The sequence below is a fragment of the Salvelinus sp. IW2-2015 genome, unplaced genomic scaffold, assembly GCF_002910315.2.
Source record: "Salvelinus sp. IW2-2015 unplaced genomic scaffold, ASM291031v2 Un_scaffold1402, whole genome shotgun sequence".
NCBI classification, from domain to species: Eukaryota; Metazoa; Chordata; class Actinopteri; order Salmoniformes; family Salmonidae; genus Salvelinus; species Salvelinus sp. IW2-2015.
In genome coordinates this window covers 192,988-201,220 of record NW_019942885.1, presented here as the reverse complement: position 1 = coordinate 201,220, position 8,233 = coordinate 192,988, and the positions used below count along the sequence as shown (strand labels likewise).

At 43.2% G+C, this 8,233-nt stretch overlaps 1 protein-coding gene across 2 annotated transcripts in view; it reads right to left on the bottom strand.

The window, feature by feature from the left end:
* npvf (neuropeptide VF precursor) overlaps nt 1–8,233 on the bottom strand; it is a 21,968-nt gene that overhangs the window by 3,048 nt on the left and 10,687 nt on the right. Inside the window, exon 2 of one of the 2 annotated variants that reach the window (XM_070439088.1) lies at nt 602–643. The exons of the other annotated variant lie outside the window; for it this stretch is intronic. The gene's annotated coding sequence lies outside the window, so the exon portion shown is untranslated. The remainder of the gene's footprint in view (nt 1–601; nt 644–8,233) is intronic. 2 annotated transcript variants of the gene reach the window in all.

Sequence of the window (8,233 nt, the reverse complement as noted above, 5' to 3'; positions counted from 1 at the left end):
CGGTGTGCTGTGGTGTGTGTGTGTGTGTGTGTGTGTGTGTGTGTGTGTGTGTTGTGTGTGTAGGTGTGCTGTGTGGTTGTGGTGGTGTGTGTGTGTGTGTGTGTGTGGTGTGTGCGCGTGCGCGTGCGCGTGTGTGTGTGAGATGTATGAGGGGTAAATGAGCATGTGTCGGTGGTGACAAATTGGGTCTTACTGGTCAACTGACTTAAGGTTATATACAGTACAGTATGACCCTTGAGTAACATACATTTTATTGTGGATCCAAATAAGTGCATGTGAGTGTGTGAATGGCCACCTTTTTTTTGACTGCCCCCTCTATCGCCACGTTTACACAGCAGCCCAATTCTGATCTGTTTTTCATTCATTGGTATTTTGTCCAATCAGATAATTGCGCAAAAGATCAGAATTAGTCTGTCTGTGTAAAAAAAATTAAATGAATTCTACCTCAGTTATTATGTGTGGATACGAGACGAACATTTCAATCTGATGACTTAATGGTTTAGACACTTATTAACTCTACTTCTAATMAATGCGTGTCTAAAGCATTCTTTCCCTCTTAGCCTACTAACATTCAGCTGTTATTTACTGAGTGTTGTGTTACCTGCATCTAGGCAACAGCTAGTGGGCTGCAGTGAAAATATTCCTGAAAAAAAAAAACGGTGAATTGTGAGTGAGATTGATGAAGGTCATTAACATTAATTAACTAATTCAGCGAATAACATGTTCCAGTTCTTTCATTTAAATTACCCTGAGTCCCCGCATGACGTATGTCATTCCACATTCTGATTCTGAATGATAGTGGCTTTGTTTGTTTTAATGAATTACTCACTAGGTTTGTATTTTAGTTCGGTTGACACAATGATGAAAAAATTCATAATTACTTATTTAAAATATTTATTTGATCCAAACAACACAACCTGAAATTCTTTAAAAAATGATCCGTCTCTGTCTCTGTCTRTAACTCTCTCTCTCTCTCTGCATGCTGGGAGTGTTGGTGCATGCTGGGAATTGCATGAGCGAGTGGTGTCGGGGGTTAGAACGCCGGTGTTTTCTTTTTTGTTTCCTTTTCTTGGTGGTTTTCCTTTTTCTATGCATGATTACGTGTTAGTGGTAGAATTAGGTACGTTGTATTTCTTGTTGGAATTGCCCTGGTTTTGGTGGGGATGGCGACCCACATGGGGACACCGTCCCTGTCAATTCGGCACGGCTTCAGGGGTGTTACTGAAGCTACTGTCACTGTGGAGGTGTTTCTGATCGCCATAGGAGAGAAGGTAGGATATGAAAATGTTGCTTATGCATCGAGGATGAATAAAGCGGTGATGGTTTTTATTAAAGAAGAGCGTCTTGTCGATCAAATGGTTGAGCATGGCGTACTTCTTAAAGGTATGTTTATTCAAGTTACGCCGCTTTTTACTCCTTCAACAAGGGTTACTATTTCAAATGTACCGCTGTTCATTCCCAATGAGCTATTGGAGCACGAGTTATTGCGGTTTGGGAAGTTTGCAAGTTCAATTAAAATTGTCCCGTTACACACGGCTCTGAAACAGGTTATGTCGTTTCGGCAACAGGTGTTTATGTTTTTGGACTCACRGGASCAGACTTTGGAGTTATCGTTTAAAGTCAAGTATGACAACAGACTGTATATGGCTTATGCTAGTACAGGTAGTCAAAGGTGTTTTGTGTGTGGGGATCCAGGCGTCCCTTTGCTTGCCTGAAAAGGGACGCAGGTGGTCCACGGAGGTTTCTTCTGCTTTTGGTGTGACATTACTTTTTCTGGTCACCATATTGTTACAGTTGATATTCACTTGTCCTGTTCACGAAGCTCATCACCTTATTGGTATTTTACTCTTAAGTTATTATATGACACCATGGTTTGTGAAAAGTTGTTGTTGTTTTGGGGAAAATGGAGGGTTATTAAAGTTTTTCCCAATTGTTTACACACTAAAACTGGCCCATGAGGCACAATGACCCGAACCTGTAACTCATTTAGCAGAACCAGACACCAAATCTGCAATAGTACTGGCACATGTTTTGCTTTACACTCAGATTGCAATTTAATAACAAACATTTGGCTAAACACAACACACAATTCTCTACCTTTTGCACGACATTCACAACTAAAATCTATTGTGTGCAAATGAAAAGCAACACTGTTCAACAAGATAAGATCAATTACCAATTGATCACTTTCACTCTTCACATGTTCAAACACTAACTGCGTAAATGTTCACTTTGCAATCAGACCTTTAGTCTGGATAAAAAGGCTGCATACAGGTGAGTACTCCTGTGTTTGGAGAACAATGGAAGCAAACCTAGCAGAGGGAGGTGGAGGGGGAAGTGGAGGTGGAGATGGAGGTGGAGGAAGACCAAGAACAAGGAGAGTGATCTCTGATGAAATTCGGGCGACTGTGGTGGACCATGTGGTCAACTATGGTTTGACCTTGATAGAGGCTGGGCAGACCTTTGTGGTTCACTATGGTTTGACCTTGATAGAGGCTGGGCAGACCATGTGGTCAACTATGGTTTGACCTTGATAGAGGCTGGGCAGACCATGTGGTCAACTATGTTTGACCTTGATAGAGGCTGGGCAGACCATGTGGTCAACTATGGTTTGACCTTGATAGAGGCTGGGCAGACCATGTGGTCAACTATGGTTTGACCTTGATAGAGGCTGGGCAGACCATGTGGTCAACTATGGTTTGACCTTGATAGAGGCTGGGCAGACCATGTGGTCAACTATGGTTTGACCTTGATAGAGGCTGGGCAGACCATGTGGTCAACTATGGTTTGACCTTGATAGAGGCTGGGCAGACCATGTGGTCAACTATGGTTTGACCTTGATAGAGGCTGGGCAGACCATGTGGTCAACTATGGGTTTGACCTTGATAGAGGCTGGGCAGACCATGTGGTCAACTATGGTTTGACCTTGATAGAGGCTGGGCAGACCATGTGGTCAACTATGGTTTGGCCTTGATAGAGGCTGGGCAGACCATGTGGTCAACTATGGTTTGACCTTGATAGAGGCTGGGCAGACCATGTGGTCAACTATGGTTTGACCTTGATAGAGGCTGGGCAGACCATGTGGGTCAACTATGGTTTGACTTGATAGAGGCTGGGCAGACCATGTGGTCAACTATGGTTTGACCTTGATAGAGGCTGGGCAGACCATGTGGTCAACTAGGTTTGACCTTGATAGAGGCTGGCAGACCATGTGGTCAACTAGGTTTGACCTTGATAGAGGCTGGGCAGACCATGTGGTCAACTATGGTTTGACCTTGATAGAGGCTGGGCAGACCATGTGGTCAACTATGGTTTGACCTTGATAGAGGCTTGGGCAGACCATGTGGTCAACTATGGTTTGACCTTGATAGAGGCTGGGCAGAGAGTGCAGCCCAATCTGAGCAACTTCACCGTAGCATCCATCATCCAGACGTTCCAAAATGAGAATAGGTGTGTAGTGAAGACATTGGAACTCTCTACTACTTTTACTACTCTACAGTAGTACAACATAAAGCACAGTTAAGACTGTAGAGGAATTTGTAACAAGTTTATGTTGTATACTGTATTACTACAGTATTTACTGTACTGTATGCTATTTTGTTTTGTAGAACTGAAAGATGACCACGCTGTGGTGGTAGAACGCATCTATTTACAGACGAACAGGAGGCTGCCATTGTGCAAATGGTAGTTGAACATAATGCCATAAAACTGCGAGAAATCCAACAACAGATGATTGAAAACCCTGCCATCTTCCATAACATCAGAGTGAGTTTATCAGCCACAGTCCGCATCCTTAAGAAACACCATCTCCAGGATGAAGCACATCTACAGAGTCCCATTGGAAAGGAATTCCCAAAGAGAAGGATAAACAGTAGGAATATGTGCAAGTAAGAAATGTACTAGTATTACACTCTTGAAACATTAGAGACTCATTGACGTTGCCAGTGAACTTTACTAAACAGCAATTACAGTATTTACCGTCATTTCTGAGAATCATGGAGTTGGATGCAAGTTCCATGCCTCAGGAACTTCTGTTCATGGAGTAGACGAGGCTGGATTAAATTTAGTGAAGATGATGCGGAGAGGAAGGAACATCATTGGTCAACGTGCCATCATTGAGGTACCTGGCCAGCGCTGGGGGAATGTCACCATATGCAGAGCAATGAGGCACAATGTGGTCCTCCACCGCCAAGCCACACTTGGACCATACAACACAAAAACATGATTTTGATTGCAGTGTTTCATTTTGCAAGATGTCTGTGGGGTTTGGGGAAATTGACTAACTGTTTTGTGTTTAAAGTTTTGAGTACACGAGATGTAGTTTCAGCAGACGTGTGATAAAAATTGTGAAAACTGTAAATGGAATTTTGAGACAATGGTGGGATTTTGGGAAGGCCCAAATACYTCTGTTTTGTCAACAGTATACTGCTCTGTCTAGTATTGCAGTTAAAGAGACTATCAGGGCCCTTGAACAGGACATAAAATCTATTGAGTTGAAGTTGCTCACTCAGAATGAACCTGGACTAGTCATGAACTTACAGGGCAAGAGACATGAACTGGGTCGTTTTTACATGAAAGAGTGAATCAATCGATCAGATGTACAGTTGAAGTCGGAAGTTTACATACACTTAGGTTGGAGTCATTAAAACTCGTTTTTCAACCACTCCACAAATTTCTTGTTAACAAACTATAGTTTTGGAAAGTCGGTTAGGACATCTACTTTGTGCGTGACACAAGTCATTTTTCCATCAGGGTTGGCGGAGTGTGCTAAAGCAGTGAATAAAACAAACTTAGGGAGGAGGCTTCTGATGTTAACATGCATGAGACCAAGGCTTTTGCGGTTACAAAAGTCAACAAATGATAGCGCCTGGGGAATGGGAGTGGAACTAGGGGCTACAGGGCCTGGGTTAACCTCTACATCAGCAGAGGAACAAAGAAGGAGTAGGACATGGGTACGGCTAAAGGCTATAAGAACTGGTCGTCTAGTGCGTTGGGACAGAGAATAAAAGGAGCAGATTTCTGGGCGTGGTAGAATAGATTCAAGGCATAATGTACAGACAAGGGTATGGCAGGATGTGAGTACAGTGGATGTAAACCTACGCGTTGAGTGATGCTGAGAGAGTTTTCGTCTCTGAAGTGATAAGTTAAGCAAGGTGGGGTCTCCGCGTGTGTGGCGGGTGGGACGAAAGAGCTATCTAGAATCGGTGGGGCTCCGTGTCAACAATAAAGGGTCCAGGCCAATTGGCAAATAAACTATTGTAGCCCTAGAATTAGCTGGTATATGGGCCTAGCACGAGGCTAGCTCAAGGCTAGCTTGTGCTTGCTTCGGGACAGAGGCGTTAGCTAACAGTAGCCACTCGTTTGCAGCTAGCTAGCTGCGATGAACCGGAGCAATGATCCGGTGTAATGATCCAGAGCGGCAGGAATCTGGTGATATGGTAGAGAGAAGCAGTCCGATATGCTCTGGGTTGATATCGCGCTGTGCAGACTGGCACGTGTTGTCCGAACTAAGGCTGGCTGATGACGGGGGGAAAAAGGCGAGGACCGCTAGCCGTGGCTAACAAAGACTAGTAGCTAGTTAGCTGACTAGCTCCTGATGGAAGTTCCAGTTATAAGGATTAAAAATAGCAGATCCGTACCACATTGGGTGAGGCGGGTTGCAGGAAAGTATATTTTGTTCGTAGACAGAAAGTGAGATTAATATATATTAGAAAAAGACATATTTACACGGGATAATTTACACGGGATAAGACAAAGGCAGATACACGTTCTACTGCAGCGCCATTGAGATCATCCTGACGAGTTGCATCACTGGTATGACAACTGGGATGGCAACTGCCTGGCCTCCGACCGCAAGGCACTACAGAGGGTAGTGCGTACGGCCCAGTACATCACTGGGGCCAAGCTTCCTGCCATTCAGGACCTCTCTACCAGGTGGTGTCAGAGGAAGGCTCTAAAAATTGTCAAAGACTCCAGCCACCCTAGTCATAGACTTCTACCGCACGGCAAGCAGTACCGGAGAGCCAAGTCTAGGACCAAAAGGTTTTTAAACAGCTTCTACCCTCAAGCCATAAGACTCCTGAACATCTAATCAAATGGGAGAAGAGGAGAGGTAGGTGAAACCAGCGGGAAGAAAGAAAGAGAGACAAGACAGGAGAGGGAGATGAGATGGGTTGACCACTGGAACATGTCTCTCTCTCTGTCTGTCTGACTGGGACATGTCTGTCTGTCTGTCTTTCTCTGTCTGTCTGTCTGTCTGTCTGTCTGTCTGTCTGTCTGTCTGTCTGTTCTGTCTGTCTGTCTGTCTGTCTGTCTGTCTGTCTCTGACTGTCCTGTCTGTCGGTCTGTCTGTCTGTTCTGTCTGTCTGTCTGTCTGTCTGTCTGTCTGTCATATCTCTCTCTCTCTGACTGTCTTTCTCTCTGTCTGTCTGACTGGGACATGTCTGTCTGTCTGTCTGTCTGTCTGTCTGTCTGTCTGTTCTGTCTGTCTGTCTGTCATGTCTGTCTGTCTGTCTGTCTGTCTGTCTGTCCTGTCTGTCTGTCTCTCTCTGACTGTCTGTCTGTCTGCTGGACATGTCCGGCCACGTTTCTAGACTTCTGGCCGTGGATTGGACACCCCTTGGATTCTTCTTCTGATGAATGGGAATGTGAGGGAGTAGATTTATGGTTTTATCGTAGAGATTACGGCTGGGTCATTACACTGGTGGACATTATGAGAACATGACTCACTCACACACACACAAACTCAGACACACACACACACACACACACACACACACACACACACACACACACACACACACCCACACACACACACACACCACACCACAACACACACACACACACACACACACACACACACACACACACACACACACACAACACACACCCACACACAACACACACACACACACACACACGACCTTAAAAGCACTGTATGCAGCACCCACATCGTACATATCATCTGATCTCTATTCTCTGATCCTGCTCAGGTCATTGGCTCACTGTAGAGCGGGTAGTGTGCAGTCAGCAGATTCACCACATCGAAAAGCTAATTAGACTTCTGTGGCCTTGATACTCTGACTCAACTCAATAGGTCATAAACTAGTAGATATATACCTTCCCATGGTGTCTGACAGAAGTTGAACTGTGAGGTAACCGCCGTAATGATTCAATAGGTCAGAATAAAAACTCTCTGCTGTTGAACAGGATTAGAGAATTTAGGTTCAGGTTTGTTTTCAGTCAAAGCATTCACACCTCTGTCAACTGATGTTAGGTGATGTCTTCTTGTTCATGTGGATATCTCTAATTGTAAGTGATATCTTCTTGTCAAGGGATATATCATTGTAAGTGATATCTTCTTGTCAGGGATATATCATTGTAAGTGATATCTTCTGTCAGGGATATATCATTGTAAGTGATATCTTCTTGTCAGGGATATATCATTGTAAGTGATATCTTCTTGTCAGGGATATATCATTGTAAGTGATATCTTCTTGTCAGGGATATATCATTGTAAGTGATATCTTCTTGTCAGGGATATATCATTGTAAGTGATATCTTTCTCTTGTCAGGGATATATCATTGTAAGTGATATCTTCTTGTCAGGGATATATCATTGTAAGTGATATCTTTCTTGTCAGGGATATATCATTGTAAGTGATATCTTCTTTGTCAGGGATATATCATTTGTAAGTGATATCTTCTTGTCAGGGATATACATTGTAAGTGATATCTTCTTGTCAGGGTTATATCATTGTAAGTGATATCTTCTTGTCAGGGATATATCATTGTAAGTGTATATCTTCTTGTCATGGATATGTTAATTGTAAGTGATATCTTCTTGTCAGGGATATATCATTGTAAGTGATTCTTCTTGTCAGGGATATATCATTGTAAGTGATATCTTCTTGTCAGGGATATGTTATGTAGGTGATGTCTTCTTGTCAGGTATATATCATTGTAAGTGAATCTTCCTGTCAGGGATATATCATTGTAAGTGATATCTTCTTGTCAGGGTATGTTATTGTAAGTGATATCTTCTTGTCAGGGATATATCATTGTAGTGATTCTTCTTGTCAGGGAATATATGTAAGGGATATCTTCTGTTCAGGATATATCATTGTAGTGATATCTTCCTGTCAGGGATATATCATTGTAAGTGATATCTTCTTGTCAGGGATATTTATTGTAAGTGATATCTTCTTGTCAGGGATATATCATTGTAAGTGAT